Source organism: Trachurus trachurus (assembly GCF_905171665.1).
Source record: "Trachurus trachurus genome assembly, chromosome: 3".
In the NCBI taxonomy this organism is placed as follows: domain Eukaryota; kingdom Metazoa; phylum Chordata; class Actinopteri; order Carangiformes; family Carangidae; genus Trachurus; species Trachurus trachurus.
Genome location: NC_139893.1, coordinates 21154456 through 21179327, shown reverse-complemented (window position 1 = coordinate 21179327; position 24872 = coordinate 21154456). Strand labels below are relative to the sequence as shown.

Genomic DNA, 24872 nt, shown 5'->3' with positions numbered 1-24872 from the left:
TTTGATAGCCTCTTTTACATACAGAGAGTACAGGCTTTGAAAAGGGTTTAAGTTCACTTTATAATGGAGTATGTTAATTTATAGGCTCCCACAGTATTTGTGTGCAGATAAATGTTAAAAATGCAGACTAAAAATCGAGAGAATCTGCAATATCGTAGAATCGCAATTTAAATCGAATCGCCATCCAAAAAATTGTAGAAGAATCGAATCGGGAGAAAAGCATATCGTCCCAGCCCTAGTGCTACTATAGTGCAAATGTCAGATCGTTTGGCTGTTTTCTTCGAGTCAGTTTCAGTTTAATTCATGTTTAACTACAACAATTCAGGTTGAACTAAATCCTGTGGACTAACTGTACTGTACTCATATAAACACTTCTAGGTAAATACAGAATATTAACAGTATAGAATTGGTAGAAATGTGATAATTTAAGTGTACATTGATAGTGTTGAATGTCATTGTTATCCTTCAGGCCTGCCAAACAAAACATTTAATTTAAATCTGTAGTTACATAGAGCAGTCACCGACACGGTTCAGTCATAGCTGTGACAGCCAGACAGAGCCCTCTAACAACTGTAGTAGGTTATCAGTCGGTCAGGAGCAGAGATAAATGACAGGTGACTCTTTCTTTTATTTTAATGGCGACATTGTCTGGTCATTAGTCGCTTCAGCTAAGAAAATACATGATGTGTTGTCTTGAAAAGCAAGAACCAACTACATATTTTATCACTGAATCTCTGAACAGCATTTTTTTCCTATGCTAAACCAACTCTTGTTTTTACCTACCACATTTAAATTATTTTAGTTGCCTAGTTACCAAACCTTATCCAAAACATTTGAAGATCAAAACGAGAGAGAGAGAGAGAGAGAGAACATAAAACAATTAGTACAGAGATAGAACAGTCTCATAATGAATAAATGCACACAGAAATTAATAAATGCACAATAAAGGATTCACAAATGTGTTTGGGGATTCAGATATACATATGACTCAAAACACAAAAACATTTCCAATGCACACAAAAATATGTTTCATTCCATATCCAGACATCTGATTGGCTACAGACAATTCCCTTTTAGAAAAAAAAAAGCTTTTGTGAATTGATTGCAGGAAAGTATACAATTTAAAGCACTTTGTAAATATATATATATATATATATATAAAACAAGAATAAAAACTATTATAAAACTTTTTTTTTTAATGTGAATGAAACATAATTTTGTGTGCATTAAAAACGTTTTTGTGTTCTATAATAATAAATATAAATCCCCAAATACATTTAGGAATCCTTAGGTACATTAATGTATTTCTGCATGTATCTTTTCATTATGAGACTGTTCTAGCTCCATAAATTAGTCATTTCAGATTTGTTTTGGTTCGGAAAACATTTGAGGCTCATATCTGAAGGCGATTACAAAGAAATGTGTTTTACAGTATGATTGCAGGACTTGATATTCACAGAGAAACAGGCCGATGGATAAAAATGTATAATCTTTTAAGAAAACAATTCTTCAGTTGCTTGGAATTAGCATTTAATTTCCATTGATGTTTGTTAATTTAAGTTTTACTTTGCTTCCCAAAATAACTTGGGGAATTCTTTATTGTTGTGGTATGAAACTGAGCTCTGTGCTTAGCTACAGGTTATTCACCTCACACCCACCATAAGTTAAAATTAGTCTTTGATGTATTTATTTATATCAAGCCGAGATTAGTTAATGAGAAAATGCTTTTGTTTTGTTACTGCAGGTGAAATATAATCATCAAAAAAAGGTACAGTTATTAACAGCAGCCAAGTTGCCAGCAGGTGGATGAGGTGGATGGCAGATGTAGAAAGCATGGCGGCGACGGCGGCGAATATCGCTACATTTTTCTTTTTAAAGACGTTAGTTTAGGCGGCAGCTCTTTGTTGTTAAGGCGGCCGCCTTAACAGGAAAGCGCTGCGGGAAACCCTGCCAGGTTTTCCTAGTATATGTGAGAGACAAGGGCAGCCAAGATGAACAATTGATGAAAAAGATTTTCTCTACTTTAATCACTGTTGCTGTATTCCCATCCTTCTGGACAACAAATTGAAATCTTAATTCTAATATTTGTTTGGTTTTAAGAAAGAGAGACTGAACAAACTCTCCAGAATGGAGAAACATGAGAACAATGGCATTCCCTTAAGTGATTCATTCGATGCCGTCACCTTGACACAAATACTGGCTGAAGGATGGAAAGAAAGTGCCAAAATGTACTTCCTCCTAAGTAGTGATGATGACGTCTTTGCCAGTACGGACAATATGGTCGAATAGCTCCAAACCTCAAGGACAGTGATGAAAGCAAGTAACTCTTGACTGCCCATTTGATCCACAATAATGGGTCCATTAGATCATCAGGCTGAGTATTTTATTCCATTGTAGGTGCACTAGTCAGACTCATACCTCCACTATTGCGGTGGTTAGAGCTTCTGGCTCTGGTGATGCACAATATGTCTCAATTCATTACTATTCTTGACCATAATATGTTTACATGTGACATATAATTGTAAAGACAACACTGTGGCTCTCACTCTATAGCAAAGCAGATGAATATGACCCTAGATGCCTTCCATCTCACATTTTATCCAGCGAGGCAGAAAAAATATGACCTTGATCTGATATGTAGTCCCTTGTAGTACAGTAACTTACAGAGCTTGTCTGTGCTTATATTAGGTACACTTGTAGAATTTAATGCAATCCACTGCAAGAACAACATTTCTGCCGTAAATTGTACCTCTATAAAGCTCAGGCTTAGAGAGGGTAAATCATCTGTGTGTTTATTATTGTAGATTGTAGTTTGTGGTGTTGGACTGGATTGTATTATAATAGCAAGTAGTCTATTTACGAAACAAGGGAAAAATCCATAATTCATTGGATTACTTACTTATATACATCATAAAATAAATGTGTGGCCAGCTAATTAATCTTTCTTTTAAAAGCCTACATGAGAGACTGAAGTGAAAGTATTCAGTATTTAGCAACAGGAGATGTACCATCAGGACAAATCTCGGCAAGTGTGGGAGACAACTCTCTTACTCTGTGAGTTGTGGCTATGTAGGCTGCAAATTAAAGCAGCCCCTTGTTCACCTTTTTTTTCTCAAGGTAATCACAAAGTAATTGTTGGGGAAGCAGGCTATTATTAGAAATTATTCATTCTGGTATAATTACACAGTGCACCACAATATACTATCAACCAGGAAACAAAATACGACCATGTGTTAAACGTTGATATGTGAAGCAGATGTCTGTGTGCAAACATTAAGTGGAATATACAGCACTTGTTTGTTACGTTACTTTAACTGAATGAATGCAGAAAATGAAGAAGATGGCTGCATTTCAGTGAGTATTTCTCTGTCTTTTGATTACCAGCCGAAGCACACAGCGTTATGTCTTAGGATAAGTTTTGCAGCCTAAGCACATCCTTTTATCTCGCCTGCTATTTCACTATTTGAGTATTAGTAAGAATTCTAGTTTACTAAATCATGCATGAGAGACTGTTTGCTGTACACAGAACACCGTGGCTTCACAGTCTTCCCGGCCCCCTTGCTAAAGCACAATGAGCAAGCAGTATCTGTGCCTTAAGCTATGGTGCTTCACCCCAGCAGAAACTCATATCTAATAGAGCTGAGTTATAATACATTGGGTGTCAGCTTTTATCTGCCTCCCCCTCCCTCTCCACCTCTTTATTTGGCTAGCAGTGCGCTCTAGAGCTTTGTATCCCAGGGTTTAGCTAGCCTGCACAATGGTAGCTGAGAAAACTGCAGTTTAACTGGCAACAGTCTCCCCGATCTCGCTCCCAAGTAATTGTTTAAGGACAATTGGCGAAACGGCAATCGGTTTCTCAGGGCGAGGAGACGAGAGCTAGCAGCTCAGATAAATTGTCTGAACAAATTTACACCTGCAGGCATTTTTCAGATGTGCAATGGCGTAAGGACCACCTGCTCTGGTGAGTCCTGCACTGGTCTGCATTTATGTCCCCCCTCACATACCCCTAGACTAATACATAAATGGAGGGAGGAGAAGAGGTGAAGTAGCAGCCCTGCTGCAGTGTGTCAGACATTCATCATTCTTTGACATTCCAGCCAATCAAGTGCCTGGATTTCAGTTTAAATGATAATAACACACCATTTGAGCTTTTAGCAGAATTTGGCTGTGCTTGCTTCAGCTGGCTTTGGGTTTTTTAAATTTTTAGGTATACAGTGTACAGTTTGGGAGTCTCAAACACAACTTGACAGTGGTACCTTGTCAAAACACATTGGTTGTAATGATGAAAACTGTTCTGATGCTTGGATGGCTCTCAGTTGATATTTCTAAAATAAATATGCCACTTGTAATTAAAGAAATTACTTTTGCACACCTTTCCTCACTCAGCCTATGCTACGACGCCCATCCACATCCAGCTGCAGCATGCAGGTGTCGACAGCTTAGTGTTGATCAGCTTTAAAAAACACTGGCGAAAGCTACAGAGGCCTATTCAACACAGAGGTGCCATTACACATACCTAATAAAATTAGAAACACGGGTGTGAAAATATAATTGTTGTTTTTTTATATAGCACACCTCAGCAACAACTGGCTGAAGATTGCACAGATGTGACCATGTTATATAATATTCTCATTCACCAAAAATAGATATCATCCCTGATAACAAATAACATAATGGATAAAATGTGGCTTCGTGATCAGATAATTATTACCTGACTGCAGTTTCACTCAAATGTGACTGTTTATTATAACAACTCACTGCTAGGCACAGTTAGCCACTAGGTAGTGAGAAAAGTGAAACATTTAGCCACTCAAGAGCCAGGAATCTGTCTAAAAACAGAGGTTTAATGGCATCTGGAAAAAATAATTTGATGTACTGTAGTGGTGTACCTACTGGTTGGGCTACTTTAAAGGATGCTTATGTTTAAAGCTTGTGTCTGATGCCTCCAAATGGGGAGTAAAATCATCTTTGTTTTGATTAATAAAATTTGTATTTTCACAATTAACAATCTGCCAAAGGTGAACACTGAAAAAAAAAATCTACCAGAGAGGATATCGTCAATACTATTGATTTAGTTTGCTAATTGATGTGGCTGACATATGCCGTAACTGTAGAGGGAGGTACTGGCCGAGTTAAATGCCAAGGTCTGAAAATGGTAGCCTCCATGAATGAAGTAATGAATTAAGCACAAAAAACAAAGAAAAAAAATTCCTTAATGTCCTCCCCTTGCATGCCATGATACATGTAATCCTGTGATATAGCCAATTTAGTAAGCCTACTACTGATGCTGTAACTAAGAAGAAGTAAAAGGGTCCGTATTCATGCATGGCATGCTTCCCCTCCATTTATGTAACTGAATAAAGTAATATGGCAAGTGCAGAGGAAATAAACCACTGAAGTAAAGTGCCTTCAAGCTGTTTTAATAAACAGTATAAGCTGACACGCAGATAAAACCTGCACATGCAAGACTTGGAGGGTACTGGGTTAAGCACAGAGGAGGTCGATGTAAAGTGATCAAGATAAACAACATCTTTCAGTGCATAGAGGCTTTTTGTTTTGACTGTAGGTCTGTCAGGTTTATTCTGATATACCGTGTTTTTCCACATGTATGCCATTTAGTCTACAGTAAATAGACTTTTATTAATCATCTGACTGTTGGCCCCATCCAGCTTCTCATCTCTCTCTGTCTGTGCACATTGAGCCTGCCAGGAAATGAGCATATTGTTTCATGCTCAAAGGTAAAATTTGATCTCTCTGTCAGAGGTCCAGTAATCCCTTAAGCCTTGTCTGTTTGCTAAGTCCAATTTAGCTGTCTCTTAATGTAATTAAATTGTGCTGATGACCCTCAGAGCAGTGGAACTGTATCGTATTTGAATGCAAATCCCCCACTGGATGTTTGTGGGAAAAACTGAATGTTACTTTATCCTGACTTTCCATTTTTTTCATTTGTCTGCACAAAGCTTCTTTAACAAAGCCTGTTTGTGTTGTGTTGGCACTATTCCGTCTATTCCTCCTAGAGTAGGAAGATCATTGGAAAGCAATACTTGGCAAAGCCTACTCTATCACAGTGATTTTATACAACCTTAAGCACAATATGCCCCAAGAAAACAAGGGGTACTCTGTCTCTTGAGCATAAGTACATGAACATACCTTGACTAGAATGTTTAAGCAGTGCAAGCTAAGCTTTGCCATCCTGCTCAGTGTTGGGATCATATGACGTTTGGCATGGGACATGTGTATTCCAGCAGCTATTATAGAAACTGCTGTTGCACATTCAGTGCTGCCTTCCCCTGTTCACCTCAGGGAGCAGAGGAAACCTTACTGGGGGCCCCTGGGATACCCTGAAAGGGAAAAAAAACAAAAAACAGACTATTTTCATGCATGGGTATCAGGTGGCTGTATCACCGTCTCTCCAGCCTCCTCTAGACCTGGGCCATGTCAATTGGATTTAAAATGGAGCCGCTCTGAGGCAGTGCAAGGTCATGTGGTTTTCCATTAACATTAATGCCCGGGGTTATGCCATGGGAGCCTTGCAACATAATCTGTTTTGCCTGCCATCTGATCCTACTGTGTGCACTTTTATACATTTATGGATAGTACGAAGAAATGATTGTTGTTTGAGCAAGAAAACAGGTTTAAAGGTCTGTAAAGACTGTAGGATTTTCCTAAATAAACAAAATATAGACTTATACAAAAAGAATCCTGATTAATCATCACCTATGGGCTTCTACTCGTGTGTGGTGATGACTCTGTCTGCAGAGCTCCTACCCTCTGCCTGCATTTTGATGTTATGGTGTATGGACATTTCTGGGCGGGGGATTGTGTTTTCCGCATCCAGTGACAGGAAAGAGGGTGAAGTTGGGTGGCAGTGCTGTGGGCTTGCATAAAACATAGCGACTGGATGCGATCAAGCTGCAGGGTACACACTTCCCAGTGTAGAAAAGGAAATACAGTCTGAGTGAGGCGCTGGAGCGTCAGACCCCATACCTGGCCGTCGCCGGCAATGGGAGCATCGAGGGCTATGCTGACTAACTTTGAAGGCCGAAGTGGGGAAGGGTTCCATGTGAAGAGCAGTTGAACATGGATCGGTCATGACAACTGCTGTCAGGGGCAGTTGAGCCTGAGAGGAGGGGCCAAGTTTGAACGTTGTGTTTACAAACTGCAATGAACAAACCCACAGACCTTTAAAATAAACAATAAAATAAAAGTTGAACATTGCAACAGATGATTGAACTTTTGTTTTTTTTTAGTTTTCGGACATGAATCACATTAAATTAAGGCAGAGGCGAGGCTGAGGAGTTTCTTCACTGAACTGTTTTTGCTCCTGAAAACTTCAAAAACAGCTGATCTTTTGCTATCCATAAAAGTATGAAATATTAAACACAGGTCCGAAAGCAACTATACAGTGTGAGAGAGGTTGACTGAGGAAACAAACAAAAAATAAAAACATATGCCGTGCTCTTTCTTTCAACTCAGCAGTACTGAAGATGCATCTTTTGAGCCACTGACAAGCAGGCAGGGTTAGATCTCCTACTGAGCAGCAGAGCACGGCTTGGCCATCCTGCTAGTGGAGGGGGGCTTTGAGGTTGCCCTTTTCTATAATGCCATGCTGGGTAACATTAAAAACTCCAAAGGAAATAAAACAGAACAAGACTAGAGCACCAGGTGGATCCAACAGTGAGGCTGATTTTTTGAAAATGTCTTTGAAGACCGTAATCACAGATGCTGCCTCAGCGCTGTCAGTCTGTCCCATGCTATGTCACTGGAAGAACCACAGCTGATGCTCAGTGTACTCTGACTGAAACGCAAAGGCTTTTATCTTTATGAAGACAGTCTCATAAACATAGATAGAAAATCATCAATGTAGGCACAAAAAGGGGACAAGTTAACCGTATTAACCCTCGACCAAATTCCAATGTTTTGCTAATATTTGATTGTTTTGAATGGAGCCCGTATCCAATAGCTTTTCAAACACTTGACTGAGACACAGTCAGCTGGACACCTCTCCTTAGCAATGCATTGTTACCTCATTCTTCAGTAATTACAGTATAACACAGGCACTGATTAAACTCAGCATTTGGCTTCATATTTACTTATGACATCATCCTGGCTGTTCCTGGATTTTCCGGAGCAAGTTGCCTGCCCATGGGAGAGCCAGGTAGTCATGACTGGACTGGACATCAAAAACGTAATAACAGCAACATAATTGACTGTGACAGAGCCAAACCTGACATGTCTGCTCTGAATCCAACAAACTGAGAGACAAATATTTGTTATTGCCTGAGAACTGAGAAGGTTGCACAAACAAATCATTGGATAAGTTTAGATAACACAAATCCATTGAGCACTGCACAGCCTGTTGCTGGATGACATCTGCTTTGTGTAGCACATTACCTACAACCAGTGCTGTGATGAATACAAATATTTCATTATTGTACTTAAGCACTAGTTTCAAATATCTGTACTTTACCTCGTAATTTATATTCCTGACCACCATCACTGTACTTCTCTGCATTAATAAAAGCATCTTTGTTACTACAAAATTAAATCAGAAATTTGCTAGACTGTAAGAAAACAAGTTTGATGAACCAGTGTTCTAAATTGCAAATTAATGCACCAATTCATTTTACTACTTAAATACAGTAAATATCAGATATTTTAATGTGTTTACTGAAATAATAGTCTAAAATCTGACAACTTCTATTAAAGCCATTTTCTGGTTGTTCAAGTCTTGCTTTCAAGTTCTTTATACAAGACTGCCTACAACATGCATGTGTAGGTGGTAACAACATCTTGCTCTTGTGTAATCACTGGTAGCCTTTTCTTACTGCCTGGTTAACCTCAACTGACATGACAGAAACATAATTGTGTGCGACTGTCTCAGATAGTCTGAGAAAAAAATATACAGTTCAATTCCTTCCACACTCAAAGACACTGAATCTGATCTCCAGGTCAATTCTTACACATTAGCCTTAGGTGTAATCACTCTTTGGTTTTTGCCCTGCCTGCTGTCGTCAAGGTCTAAAATATTAGCTTTTGTTACAAAGCTGATTTATTCCCAAAACTCCACCCCACACCATCGCCACCTAGTATCACCACAGGCGTAAAAGTTGGAAGGACTGTTTTGTTAAATTCACCTGAAAATAGGTTGGGGTACCATCCAGTCCTATGTTTCTTTTAGCCTGACAGAAATAAACTTTGTAGAATTAATTTTAACGGACACCAGTGGCATGTTGCATAGCAGTCTGATTTTTTTTCCCCGAATGTCAGTGCCTGTGTGTGAGTCTGTTCATATCAAATGTCATGTTCCTGTCAGAGGGCTTGTCTTCATTTCGGCAGAACACACCAGAAAGCAGAGAGCCCAAAGTTTTACTAGCCAAAAGACTCCTGTGAGTTTGAGCTTCACAGCCATCTTCTAGGAGGCTGGAATTGCTGTGAATACCATACATAGACAGGAAGAGACATACAAAGGGAGAGTGGGAGGAGAGAGGGAGGTTATATAACCACAGTTCTCACCAAGGAGACATCTTGCGGTCTCAAAAGCAAAACAGTGATAATAAATGCCAGTGTTCAAGGTTGCTTAAGTTGTTCAGCAAGGAAAAATGATGCAGGATTGGCTATTGTTAGCACAGTAATAAAAATATTCCATTGCAGGTGGATTAATATCTGTGAATGTATTTGTGAATGTCTAATTAGGGTTGTCAAAAGTATTGATACTTAAAAAAGTATCGGTACTAAAACGTTGTATCCAGATACGATACTCATTTGCAAAAGTATCAATACTATAGGCATGCCCATCTATTACGTTTGGGGTGACCAAACGTCCTCTTTTGACCAGACATGTCTACTGTTCACGACACGTCATGTCCAGGGCGTCCAGACAGATTAAATTGCCAAACGTGGTCCGACACACGGGGGCTGAGGGCCGGACCCGGCACGGCCTGACTTAATTCTTAGTACCTACCTGTTGAGAACTTAAATGTAGGAGCCCATACAGATCCATGGTCATCTAGGAGCTCAGAGGAACAGACAGGCAGCCCACTGCTTCAGAACAGTTACAGTGAAGAGGCTGTGTGTGTGTGTGTGAGAGAGAGATTTTTCTTTTTATATATATATATATATATCCCTGTGGTATCGGAAAAAGTGTCGAGTATCGATATCAAATTGAAAATTTCTGTATTGTGACAACCCTATACAGTATGTATACCCTATAATAGTTAATTTATGCATGCTCAAATCAGTCTGTGTAGTAGTGAGCTCCTTAAAACACACCAATGAGTTTTTATCTGTGCCTATAGAGAGATGGCTTTCAGATTTCTGCTGGAAAATATTTGAGCCACAAAAATGTCTATCTAGTGCACCACAAACAGACAACAGTAGTAGAGCCAAAAGGCAGCTCGACAACCAGCTGCCATGACAAGGTCAAAATGCAACACAAGAAATTTCATGTTTTCTTTGTAGAAACTTGGCAACTGGTATCTGCGGTTACCAATAAAACATCCGGCTCCACAGCCCTGCTTATAGTTTGTTCCTGCAGCCCGATGTTTGTGCAATAACTGAAGTTCAGGAAAGGGTCTCCTCTGAACACTATCTGTGTGACTTACAATATTATAAAAGAGCCGTGCCATTTCCCGCCCCTATTATGGTCATGGATATTATTGCAGGAGGGATTCCACATGATTGTTCCCAAAGGACAATCCCTGCCTTAGGAGCTGTGATCCGTCCCTGCAGACTGAAGCCAGTGTGCCCATTATCAAATCAGACTTGAACCCATCCCCTGTCTGCCGGGGAGACATGTTGAATGGATATCATTGTGCACCGCTGATGCTTCCTCCGCTGTAATCCCCCTACAAAGTGGAGGCACTCTTAGAGCAAGATGAAAAGAGCGGAGGAGAGAGTGGCCTATTCACCGTATGTGTCACTGCAGAGGGCACAAGGAGGGAAGTCGGTGGAATCAGTGGCCTGAGCCGACAACTCCTGAGCCCTCCCCCAGCCAGAAAAGAACAAAAGATTAAGCCCTCCTGCTATCCAGAGTGATAACAAGCTGTCAACTCCTAAAATGTAATCTGCTGACTCCAGGAGGAAGTGGTGGTGTCAGTGGAGTGGGCCACCAGCTGATGCTTATCTTCTGAATGGTGTGTCATTGATGGAGAGAGCCGTGGCCTGCTGGCAGATACACAAAAGCCACCCCTATCAGCCACCAAACAAAGAGGTCTGCACATGCAAAGGAATGCATACAGAGCCTATTCTCAACATATTTATGCACATAAAGCGGTGGACCTAAAGTCTGAGGCCACTTTCCCATTTCCAAATGGGAAAGTGGCCTCAGACTTTTAGGACCTCACTGTACTGTTTATCCCCTCCAGACCCCATCACTCCCTCTGATGTGAGCCACAAAGAAAAGGTGATGGGAATGATAAATGACATGAATAGCAGCCAATAGAGTGGGGATAATAAGGCATTGCCCCTGACAATGTTGACAAGTGATGGGAGGTTCCCCTCTGTCAGCTTGTCTCTGGAGCCCTTCTACACTCCATCTGGGCCACAGATTGTTAAATGTAAAAGCCATATTGCTGCCAAAACTAAGTCCTAATGCACACTTCAGCCGTGGAGTGGCTGCGATATGGGAGCTGTCACTAGGCTGCAGCCAGTAAATCAATCCAACCTGGGCATTATCCAGCCTTTTAACAGGGGGATTGCCGTACAACTAATTGCCCGCCCCTACTGTATCTCTCTGTCTCTCATCAACCTTGTGTCCTCCTCCCACCCCCACTCTGTTTGTTTCCCCAAATGTTACAACTCTAAAATTGTTTTTAAATTACCCAACAGAGCCGCCAGATGGCTAATAAAACATGCAGAGCCATCTTTGATCATATTAGCTATTAATATTGACAAGCCAGAATTATTTTTCTTTTTTCTTTTCTTTTTTTTGGTCACATTTGCATGGGTGTTGTGTTTCTAACAGGGTGAAGAATCTAATTTTCTGGTCCATACAAAAAGCCACTTACAGTCTCAGTAGTTATGGCAGAGAGAGGGAATTAGTCACACAGGAGCTATTTCAGGCTGTTTACAATTTGATTTTAGACCAGGGCCGGGGGGGTTTCCCTTGTGGACTTGGGGCTATTGATCCCGAAACAACAGTCATATGATATGAAATAGATACCCTTAGTTGTTTTCTGTACAGCAGAGTGAGACAGAAATGACTTTGACCTGGTGCTATTTTGGATGCTTTGGAGTCATTCCGTGCTTGGTTTAATGGCATCTGTTGCCCAAAAGTACTGATCGATAACGGTCGAATAACCAAGGCAACAGAGTGAAAATGTAAACTTTTTTTTTTCCAAACGCTGATTGATCTGATACAAAATGGCTCTAAAAAAACATAAATAAGAGAAAAAGGAAAGAAAAGAAAAAACTAGACTATGAACATGCTGATGCTAATCATATCACATCTCGCCTTTTCTTCTACTTCAGTTAACATGGTAACCAACAAGCCAGAGCCCATTGTTTTATGATAGTGGCTCACTGTAGCCTCCAGTCTGCCCTGAATATGTAGCACTGCCCAGAGGGTGTATCACCTCTTGTCTCATAAACACAACAATGGTTGAAGTCAAGTCAAGTGTTAATAGCCACCACCTGCCTCTAGCAATAAACCACATTTGACAACAGAAAAAAAACTTCCAAATAGTTACTTCAGCTTCTCTAGGGCTCTACAACTAAAAAGCACCAAAAAAAATTCATAACTTACATTTAGTTCTGGTCTAGTTTTACAAGCTTTATTCAGGGCATTTAAATCCAGATTAGTGAATATGTTTGCAGTTATTGTGCATTATGTACAGTAGGAGGGCTTCTCCATGAATTGATATCTGCTGCCAGAGTACTATTGATAACCGTTGTCTGCAGGTTCCAGAAATCACTTTGGCTGCTCAAACTGTGACAGTGTTTGTCAAGTGTCAGGAACTATATGAGGTTGGCCTAGCACAAAAAAGTCAATTTCCTGACTCGTGATAGGGATACTGGTCTGGTAATGAGTGTGTCTGTGCCAGTGTCTGGAATAAGTGAAACCAGAGGGAGAAAGGAGGGAAATGATGTAGACTGGAGATCCTGTTATTTGTCTCGTTCAATTATTTTTACATTCCTGTATCCTGGAGTCGATTGACAGGGCAAGGACGCTTTTTTATCAGGCATGCTGAAGGAGCAAGCAAGATCCTGTCAGTTCTCCTGTTTGTATCTATAAAGAATGACGGAAATGTACGTAACACCCTTATCTCCTTTAATATATTAAGCACTGCACAGATGCCCTTATGTATGACACTTACATCCAAAGCACTTCAGGAAACTGTGTTTGTACTTGATGGTTACCAGTGGAATTGCTCTCTTCTACATGGAAATTAATCAGTGTGTTGTAGAAAAACACCAAGTTGAAAGTTGTTGATAAAATTGAAATGACTATAAACAAGGAACGTTTGGGAAGTGGTTGAACAGTATTCTCCCCAGGTACATAATACCAGTGGTGGCTGCTGGTCTTTCAAAGAGGGGAATCTTATTTTCAGCCTGTTTTAATCACGTCAATCAAGTCAATCAAAAAGGGATTCAGCCTTTAGACAGATTATCCAATCATCATGCAGAAGCCCAGCATCCAGGCCAGCCCACTGCCTCATTCACTCCCAGAGACACTTAGCATCAGTGGGAGGGACAAAATCGCAGCATACTGTATATCCAATGACCATCTAAGTTAAGTTGCAATGAAAAAGAAAAATTCTCTCCTGTCCCATTTAAGTTAATGGAAGCTGAGCTTCAACAGGTTTAATGCACTGAGGTGCTACAGGACTGTATGAGAAGAAAATCACATCAGTCAACCTGCAATAAACCTAATTCTGAACAAACTCATCTTAGAGTTGAATGCATTTTTAGTCAATGAAATGTAGTATAGCTACATATTTGACCATTTATTTTTTTTTTGACATTTTAGGGCTAGCAGATCTTCCTTTACAGTATCACCTCTGATATATTCTTATCCATGGTGCTAAACTGATTCACAGATTTTGTAGAATTTAATAAAACATTAACACTACTGCAGCACAAGATGCACACCTAGTATGTTTTATGCATTCCTTATATACCCGCTGCAGAGAATTCAATCAGCTGCAACTTTGTATTCAGGTAACAAGTTATTTCCATGTGTAAAGGCGGTCTATCCGGGGGGCTCTTTACTTCAGTAGAGTTTATCTTCCCACTTTATCTTCAGCTCCAAGTCCTCTTTAGCTAATGGCCTTAAGCAACTGAATGCAACGCCATTAATGTCAGTGCTGAGGATGCAGCACAACAATCTAAACCTAATTTCTGACTCTATTACTACTGTCAGACGTTGACCACATCTATGATTGGGAGACTTTTATGAAATGAAGAATGCGTGCTTATTTTCCCACCAATAGCCTGTAGTTTTGAAGGTATACAGTGTTTTTATGCTTGACACATAAATGAACCTCTTAACTTTAATTTCAAGTTAAGAAAAAGGAACTGAGAAATTGCTCCTATCATCTTTTTTTTTCCCCTGCAAAAAAAATATTACAACCCCCTTAACACTGTCATTATTTGGACATGTGTCTGACATCCTCTGAGGTAAAGTGAAATAGAGAAACCTTTCTTTTTTGCCTCACATGCTCAGGCCTAAAAACACAGCTTCCACAGAAAATTGAAAAGCTTTCAGACAGCTGCCATGCACTTTCTGAGTCAGAAGCAGTTTCACTCATTGTGTTTTACTCCATTAGACTGAACCCATAACAGGTACAGGCCATTAAATTACATCAAGAAAAATTGAGCTGTTCACTGCTCTTTTCCAATTTTCTGAGAGGCTGCATGAAAGAGAATTAGACATAGATCCCCTTATATTTATTCCCAGATTTTTCAGTACCTTTTTGAGGCATTTTGTCTTCCAGTGTCATAAAACACAGCACTGCTTGTTTTATGAGAATTGTCTTCTCTGAAGCAGAGGCCAGATGACTTAACCTCCAAATATACAGAAGGGCTGTGTTCAATTTCCAATTGCTGCTGTATCGTGGTGGTGGGATTTAGCCCACCTCCACTGGAGCTGATACAGTCAACCCACTTTAAAGTACTATATGTCTCACTGGCCCTTTGGCTTATCGGTATCCTCGGCAAGTCACGCCACAGAAAACAGGGCCCCACCTCTCACGCCCACATCTATTGATTATGAATCAGGCCATATTTCATGACAGAACATTTCCTTATTTTTTGCCAACTTCATTGTGGGTGTTTATGTGCAAAGAGGATTCCGGGGGATCCATACAAAATGGTAGGAGCGCTGTTAAGAAATAAGCCCACTTCAATGGAGGGATTTGCAGAGCCCACTCAGAGGTAGGAGGGAGCCTTTCAAAGCCACCCTTTTTCCAAGGCTGTTTACTGCACTGTACTCCACATAGTGACTGGCACCACTCAGCAGGTTTCCCTCAGCCTGCAGCCAGCAGTAGCAACGCCACATATAAAAAAAAAAAAATAAAAAAAATTGGCTCCACCCAAAACCTGTTAAATCCTGCTGTGTCTTCAAAGAGTGAACAATAAAACTAAAAGCTTCCTAATAAAAACGGCCTCTTTCTTACAAATAGGCTTACAAATTTGTACTCAGTCATTTAATTTTCAAAAAACTACTATTGTCCACATTGTGAAGCAGTTGGCTACTTTTCAGTTTTCTCATGTCATTCCTAGTATAACATGTTTCTTTTTTTATGTGCAAATTAAAAATTCTCCCAACAGATCAGTGTAGTCTTAAACCTGACAAATACATGCCCAGCAATGTCTGTCCCGTCATGGTACGACTGACCCCTAAATGGCAATTCTATCAATTCAGTGTCAATCCTCCTCCAAGCAGAGGCACAGAGGGAAGTGAGGCAGCATTAATTATGAGTCTTCAAGCTCCAAGGGACAGTTAATCTTTGTCATTTTGCTCCTGGAGACATTTGGATCTGCCACCAAGATTGGAGCCAGGTCACAGCTCTTGACCCTTAACTAAGAATAAGAATTCTGCTCACGCTTATGGAAGAAAGCAATTCTGCTTTTTTTTCTTTCTCCACACACATCTCCTCCAGGCTGATTTAGTCCATGGTAATGTGATGGCGATGTCCTCTGAAAGAAAAGTTTCTGTCATTTAGATGAGACACTTAAAGAACAGCTGATGACCTTTTGAAACAGACATTTTATCTAAATAGTTTAAACTCAAAAAGAAAATAAACTGAGCTGCTTCATAGTAATGACTGTATTACAAAACCCCACAAAGTGCTAAAAATTGACTTTGTTTTTTTCAACTTTGTTTTGTTTAACATGTTGAAGTAAAAGTTGTACCAATTTTGAATTTTATCATCTCATCATTATTACATGAAGTTTATTATCCATTCATCCATTGACTAAATTAATTATCTGTGCAGGGCCACAGGGAGGCTGGGGTCAGTCCTAGTTGACAATAGCAGGGGCTGGCCAATGTATCACAGCGCTGACATATAGAGACAAACAAGGTCACACACTCATATTCACACACCTACATGCAATTTAGAATCGCCAAATAACCTGTGAGAAGAAGCTGGAGAGAGAGCTCAGAGACTCTACGCAGGCACAGGGAGAACATGCACACATGAACATGAATTCATTCCAGAAACTTCCAGGCTTTGGAGTCTACTTATTTTGAGTTATGTATTATAGATTATTTTGACATTTTCTATTGTTGTGTTTTCTGGAAATGTATAGCATACCCCTGTGGCTCACCTGGTACAGCATCCCACAACTGCTGGGGTCCAGATTCAAGTACAACCCTTGGCCTTTTTCTGGATATCATCCTCTATGTCTCTGACATCCATGTCTCTCACGATCACTAAAGCCCAAAAAATGAATTTAAACTTTTTTTGGTCACGAGGCAACTTTTAATTATTCTGTTTGCTACAGAATTTGTTAAATGACAACATCCAGATTGTGCAGTAGTTGTGAAAAATAATGCTGTCCCTCCTCTAATGATGAGTCTGGTGGGGGCCATCATAACTCAGGTGTAAAGAGCTGATTAATTCTTGCAGGCGAGTCAGGCAACAAAGCACCAGTGGAAAAAGCAGGGAGGACTCAGTGAGCGAACATTTTGACAGAATTGGGGCATCGCCTCGATTCTACCTTCCTAGTGGCCTTTTGTGTGTGTTTAATATCTTTTGAACAGGACAGGTTTCACAGCAATGAAAAACGATGACAATAATAAATACAAGCTTTTTTTTTTCCTCTTCACAGCTACAGGTAAAGTCCAGCTATTCAAATGAGGTAGGCTGATGGATGCATGCATACATTGTCAGCAGGCTGAGGACACAAACTCTCTGCGTTACCAGCCTAAGCTGCACCGCAGTATGCAGGGTCACGGGCACAGGTGTAGGAAAGAAAAAGAGGAGATTTCAGAGCTGCTTAAGCTGTTAATTCTGTAAACGCCTTCACACAGGTTATATTCAAATGCACGCCCTGTTTGCCTTTCATCTGCTCCCACACCACGTGATCAGTCTTTTGCTGTGACAACAAGCTGCACCTCCAAGATGTTGAATAGCTTTCTCATGAGAATATGCCACCTATAGCAGACAGGCAGAGAGAAGAAGGAAACTCTGCTATAAAGATTAATGAGGCTCCTGTTGTCGATGTCAGTTTTAGGCCATCTCTGCATGGAGACGAGCGTGGGAGGTTTAAGGAGAGAGACCTGCCGTGCAGCGTCTCACGGTTTGAGCGGTCCCTCTCATCTTGGAAACAGGGAGATGAGGTGGGGAGTCAGGCAGATCCTGATGTTGGCAGTGTGTGTGTGTGTGTGGGTGGGGTGAGGTGAGATGGGGTGGCGCCGCGGTGGAGGGTTGATGGAGTGGCACTGTGCGGTGCCGGAACAAGGGGGATTGTGTTAACTGTGTAAAGTTCAAAGGCATCATCAGCTTCATTTGTACCATCAGTGCTCCTCAGCTCAGGAAAAACCCCAACAGCTGCTCCATCTGGACAACAAGCTCCTGACGCTATCATCTCCATGGTGATGCCTTAGGAGGAGCATAGTGTTCTTAACCACCACAGTGACAAATGTGGATGTCTCATAATGAAGGGTAGTGAGTCGAGAGTATCCAGAGTATTACAATTAAATTTAAGTTTTTTTTTTGCATGTTTTTTTTTTGCTTAAAATAATTTGTTCAACCTGTATTGGTTCCATCAAAGCTTTAAGACCCGGTATGCTAAATACTGGTAACTATAGGTCTTTCCAGGTATATGTACAAAACCAGCTGCTTCCTACAGAAAAGAAAAATATGTATATAGGAATCACTTGGGATGGGAGCAACAGATAAAACATCAGTATTCCCAGGCTGATTAATGAAAATTTTCTTTTGTTTATAATGAGTAATTAATCTGTTTGTAGAATTTACAGATGGTGTTTCAACCATTATATTGAGCAAGTGCCAGCACTGGGTTGAACATTAGCCAAAAAAAAATTCAGCTCTTCAATCCAGGCCATTGTGAAAACTAACTTTGGTAACACGCTGAACAAAATATGTCTCGACCTGGATAGATGGTCTTCGTTGCCCAACTCTCTTCAAGCTAGAGTATCGATAATAAAGATGAACATTCTTCCACGTGTAAACCTTATTAGTTCCATGCTCCCGCTGCCCCCACCGCCCCAATATTGGACTAAACTGAACTCTGCACTTTCCAAATTTGTATGGCACGGGAAACGTCCTTGTTTGAAATTTTCGATATTGCAACGAGCAAGGGCTGATGGTGGGCTGTCGCTCCCTAATTTTAAACTCTATTACTGTGCTTTTACTCTCCGCCCTTTAGTAAAATGGTTTGACACGACCATAGGGGTTTCGTGGCGGGAATTAGAAGAGAGTTTGGTACACCCCTTAGAGCTAAAAGATCTTCTGTTCTCTAATATAACCACTAACCAATGTAAGGCACGGTTTGGGTCAATTATCTCGCACATTATGATAACATGGAGATCGATGGAAAAGATATGCAAAATCAACAAGAAATGGAATCTGTTTTCTCCCATTTTCAATAACGTTGGTCTCCTAATAGACGGCCATCCTGTTAGCTTCCCTGGGTGGAGTTCTAAAGGTATTCATACACTGGGGGATGTATTTGATGAAAACGGATTGTGCTCTTTTCAGAAACTTTGTGAAATTTTTAATTTACCTGGCACGTCTTTTTTTTCTATTTACAATTGAGATCATCTATGAAAGCTTACGGGGTTCCGTGGCAGACTACCCTTACAATGCACCCTATCCATGAGCTCATCTGCAAAGTAAACAGAGCCAGAGGATTGGTTTCCTCACTTTACTCTTTCTTTTTAAAGTCCAGCTATTTGCCACTAACAGTGGATGCTCGATGGAGGAGTGACATTCCCAACATAAACTCAGAGTTTGATTGGGATACCATTTGGTCAAATATTTTACTTACCTCCAGAAATCCAGATCATCAATTAATTAATTTAAAGTTTCTACACAGAACTTACTTAACTCCCCAAAGGCTATGTGCTATGAAACTATTAGATACTCCATATTGCACTCTGTGTACATCAAATGCACTTGGTACTTTTTTTCATATGACATGGGAATGCTCTGAGGTTTCAGAATTTTGGAGTATGGTCGCTTCCAAACTCTCATTGCTTTTATCCATCAATATTTTGCCATCCCCAGCTATATTTTTGCTAAATGATATTTCCCATTTACATTTGAAATGTACACAGATGCGCATTTTCTTTGCTGGATTAACAGCAGCAAAGAAACTTGTGGCTACTAGGTGGAAAACTCCTCACAGCCTTACATTCAGTCAATGGGCTTTTACTTTTTTGGATATTGTATATATGGAACAATCAACTGCCCGACTACATGGAGCTAATGAGAAGAACATTAATATATGGTCTCAACTTGCAGGTGCGCTCAAAGATATGATTTAATTTATACATGACTAACAATGTGTCTGTTCAATTGTTATTATTATTATTATATTTTTTTTTTCCTCTTTCCTACTGCTCGTTTGTTTTCGTTTCTGTTTTGTTTTTTGGCATGGTATACTAATATCTAATCTTCACTTATTGTTGGTCCGAGGAGAGGAGAGGAGGGGTGGGGGGTGGGATTGTTTTGTTGTTCTTGTTGTTGTTTTGTTTGTTTGTTTTAGTTATCTATGCTGTGCATTTTATGTACACCAAAAAAAAAAGAAAAAGGAAATTGTGTTTATTATGTCTGGTTGTTAAATGGTCCATACATCAATAAATAATTGATCACAAAAAAAAAAAAAAAAAAAAAAAAAAATTCAGCATGTCTTTCTAGGTTTGATCAAACAACAGCAAACTTAAGAGTCACCGTAACATTTTTATTTGATCAATTTCATTCAATGACCAACTATGCAATACAAACTGAGCAAAGAGCTATGATAACGTAGAAAAAAAAGTAACTTGAAATATATCACGGTGTGGATGCTGCTGTCAAGCAGATTAGGACAGCTTTTCAGTCCTGTGCCGTCGGAGTGTGACTTGTGTGATGTAATAACAAAGCAATGACTGCTCAGGAGTAAAGGTGTCACCAAACCAAAGAAAAACTTTGGAGTCTGGAGTTATAATTTCTAATTCTAACGTAACGTCTAACTGGATGTGTGCCCATTGTATGGATCATCCACCTTCAACAGAAATAGTTTGAGCGTGGGTGAGGAAACGGCGCATTGATTTCTGTGTGTTGTCAGCACAGAGGTGTTAATGCATTTTTTCTGACTCACAACTGCTGGAATTATTCTGTTATTCATAGTTTTGTGCTTGATTTCGTTTCCCTATATCTTTCTCTTTTTTTTGTATCTTAGATAATTATTTATACCACATTGGGAATAGCATTTAACCAAATAGTGCACATTGTTTTATCAGTGCCGTATCTCATAGCTCAGTGCAAGTAAGAAGAATGACACTGCAGAAAACAAGATGCTGCCTGATGCCAGTTTAGATTCCCTAATCTGTATCGTCTAATATTTGTAGAAGATCTGTCAATAATGAGAGAAGCGTCTCCTGGACAGCAACAGATTAGGAGCAGGTATCTGGCTCCTTTTTCAGTGCAGCACATGTCATGTTTGGAAAGGACTCCGTCAATCAGCACATCAGAGAGATGATTATGTCCAAATTTGAACAGCTGATTATGCAGACTTTACTGTTTAGTCTGTCTTAAGCACGAAGGGCGGTGTTGTTTTGTAATACAGGTGCTGACCAGGGGGATAAAATATGCAAAAAGACCTGCGTTCTGACATCTCTCACCAATCACCTTGAGGAGATAAAACTAAAACGCCTCCATAAAAAGACTCATTATTTTTAAACTTAAAGCTAAGTAGAGCCACTAATGTGCCAGTTTACAGAACAAATGGTATCTGAGGGATTCATATTTGCTTGATGATAGTACATCATGCATCATGTTTCATAAAAATGAGACAAAATGTCCATTTAATCCAAAAGAATACAAATTGCAAAATCTTGGTGGTACTGTAATTGCAGTGTTTTCTAAAGTCCCTTGATAAATCCGGTGCTATAAAGAATAGCTAATAATTAATCATAGAAATATATTCCCCTCATTCGGGTGCCTGTGAACAATACAACATTTAATATTATTGAACTTTTCCTCAGCTGGTTTGTCAGTGTCCACAGGGAGACAAAGTTGTCTGCAACAGAGGACTAATCTGCTGCTTCTCGAGCTTCTCTGTTTCACAAAACCTGAACAACCTGGAGAAAAATCTTTCCCTCACTCTTCCCTGTCTAAAGATGATACAGTTGATAAATCACCCCCATGGAGCACAAGCGGCTGATAAAACATTAGAATAATGTTATTTTTCCCCAGTTTAATTTTCAGCGATCGTATCAGTTACCATGCAGCAGCTTGTGACATGATAATTATGAATAATAGGATTAAATAATCAATAAAAAACCTAATATCCTGTATTAGCATAAGTTAAAACACAGCATGCATAATGTAATAGGTTTTACATATAGTTACTCACACACATAGGCTTAATGTGCATAAGTGCATTTTAAACGGATTACAAATAACATACCACTCAATATGCTGTTTTTGTTATTCCTGAATTTCATATGTTAAATGATCAAAAATAGCAACATTTACATATCTCTGTTCTGTGATTCATTTTCTTCATAATTAGTCATCCTTCTTTATGTTGACGCACACACGCACATGCACACATAGCTTACATAAGTCTCATCTCTGACACAGTGTTTCTTCCTGGCAGTGGATGCGGGTGCTTCCCTGGCCAAAGTCCCACGTCTCCCCCACGTCATGTTCCTCCTTGTCTCCTCTGTCCTCTTATCTCGTGTAACTGTTCTTTCTTGGCACTCAGCCGTCCGAGTGAGGAATCCCTCTTTGACTGAGAGTGCAGTTTGTACCAGCATCATATCTTACCATCACTTTCTCTCTTTTTTTTCTTCTTTTTTTTTTATACGGTACCTCTTATCAAAAATGAAATACATGGTTAGTCTCATCAAAAAAAAAAAGGGCACAATAATTGTCTCAATCTGTGCAGGTCAGTGAGAGATGTAAGGCAGAGGGAGCATGAAGAATGGGTGAGCCCTCCCTGTGTAGCCAAGCTCATCTAATGAGTCGTCTTAGCGTGATTTGGCCTCATGGTCCATCTCTCCGTGGTCCCCCCTGCTCACCAGGGCCAGAGGGATCAGCAGGCTCAATATCCCTCTTTTTAATTACTCACCTCATTAACGCATGGCTCCTCTCACTCTATCACTGCTCCGTGAACACTCATCAGCAGCCTCTCATAACGCAGCCTGATCGATCAAGCTTGCTATTGCTACACATGTTAACGTTGTTGGCGCAATCAAAAAAGAGATGACCCTGAGATAAGATATGGCAAGACAGGGGTGACAGTATTTGCCGCTAATACGGTTATAGGTCTGCTTTAGACAAACGTAATAGCCACACAGTGTATTATCAGTCTGCACTCTGCAGGGATGATGTGACCTGACATATCGCACATGTGAAATAGAATATTTCAATTGAAGATAGTTAATCTGTCCTCTTTGGCACAAACACAATGCAAACAGTCAATCTTAGCGGAAAACAGAGAGAAGAACAATTTGTAGTAAGCCTTGAGAAAAGAACCAAGCACCCCCACCCCCACCCCTGTAATCCCGATGTGGCAGATTAAAAAAGAAAAGTTTTGAATAATGCATAAATGCAAACCTCCTTTCAGGGATCAGTAGCCTCTCTGCTGACCAGTGATAAATCATGGCCCACATTATCAGCCCTGCTGAAGTTAAGAGGACGATAAGTAAGGTGCCACAGAGACAATGATAAATACTCATTCTTTCTTTTGGAGATGGAGGGGATTTTTGGATCCACTTTGGGTCTGTCTTGACATTTGTGTTATTGATTCTCATTCTTTTTATGCCACATGGGCTAAGCTTTCTAATTGGATCTATTCAGAGCCTGATTTCCATCCTATAGCTGCTTCAAACTGCCCTCGTCATCAGTGAAGGTTCCAATTTTTATCTTGTGCTACAATAGGCTGCGTTTTTATTTAGCTTAATCCAACGGACTCTGGTTTACAAACGCAACACAGGAGAACTTGAACTTGAAAATGAAGTGTGTTGTGTCAAAGGCCTATAAATAGCAGCTGGTTGGAGATTTTCCCAGAGTGAAATCAAAGGGACACTTCTTTACTTTAAACTAAACTCGTTTTGGATTTTTTTTCCTTTGAAATCTTACAGAAATCCTTTGTTTATTGTACGCAATTTTTTGATATTACAGTTTATTTGTACACATTACAGTAAAAATATACTCAACACTACTAAATCGTCGGCTCATGTGTCTCTTACAAACAGTATCTCAACATGACGTAGATTCGCAGTTAACCCCATCACTGTCTAAATCGGACCCAGAGGCTATGGTGGGGATAGTAGCATCTCGTTGGCACAGAGGCATCTTATATAGTGACATATCACTTCCAGCCAGTTTGTTCCATTTATTTGATTCCTCGCTCTGGAAAGAACCTATTGTGTTTGAGGCCTGGAGTTATTGCAGCCATTTGTTTGCTGGAGAGCGGCTTTATCGAAGGGCAGCTACAGTAGAATATGTTTTCTGAATACGACAAGCTGCTTCAGTTCTCTTCTCCACTCCATTGGAGGTTTGACTTGATTAATATTGTCATGGCCAGTATTAATGAAAGTCTATTTTTAAACCCCAGACAAAAGCAAAGCTTTTGCTTGTGCAAAAATAACCCAAGAGCTTCAGATTTATGCTTGGCTGTTTTGGTTTGTCTATGCGTGAGATATATCCTGCTGTGTGTCACTGTATTGCTCTGTTGTATAGGCTTTGCATATGTACTGATATAGTCCATCTGTCAGCATTATCTGTTAATGCCTGTATATTGTCCATGTTGTAATACTTCCAGACAAGTGTCATTTAAATTCCTGAACATTTTCAGCATATTTCTTGACACATGGTTTTATTCATACTGTCTGCTGTGACGCTGCACTGTGCGACATGTCTTCTACTTTACAAGACGGAAATACATTTATTAATTACCATCCTGCTGTCTCTGCTGACTCTCTAGTCATCATCATGTGTATTCCCTGAACAGTAAAATATATGGTTCTATCAGCTGTGCAAAATTTCAGATATATAAAGAAAAAGTACTTTTTATCCAACACCAGCAGCTTTTAAATTCACAGTCAGGGAACAACAGACATTGTCAGTTGAGATCTACAGTTTGAAAATATTACAGACATTTTCAGTTTTGAACATACTTGTGCTTTTGCACTGGCACTGCAGCACCAAAGATCACAAAAAATACAGTACAACACAACTGACCAT

General features: G+C 39.9%; 1 protein-coding gene across 1 annotated transcript in view; it reads left to right on the top strand.

Moving 5' to 3' along the window:
• chst8 (carbohydrate (N-acetylgalactosamine 4-0) sulfotransferase 8) overlaps positions 1 to 24872 on the top strand; it is a gene marked incomplete at both ends in the record, with an annotated part of 132597 nt that overhangs the window by 6496 nt on the left and 101229 nt on the right. The window lies entirely within an intron of this gene.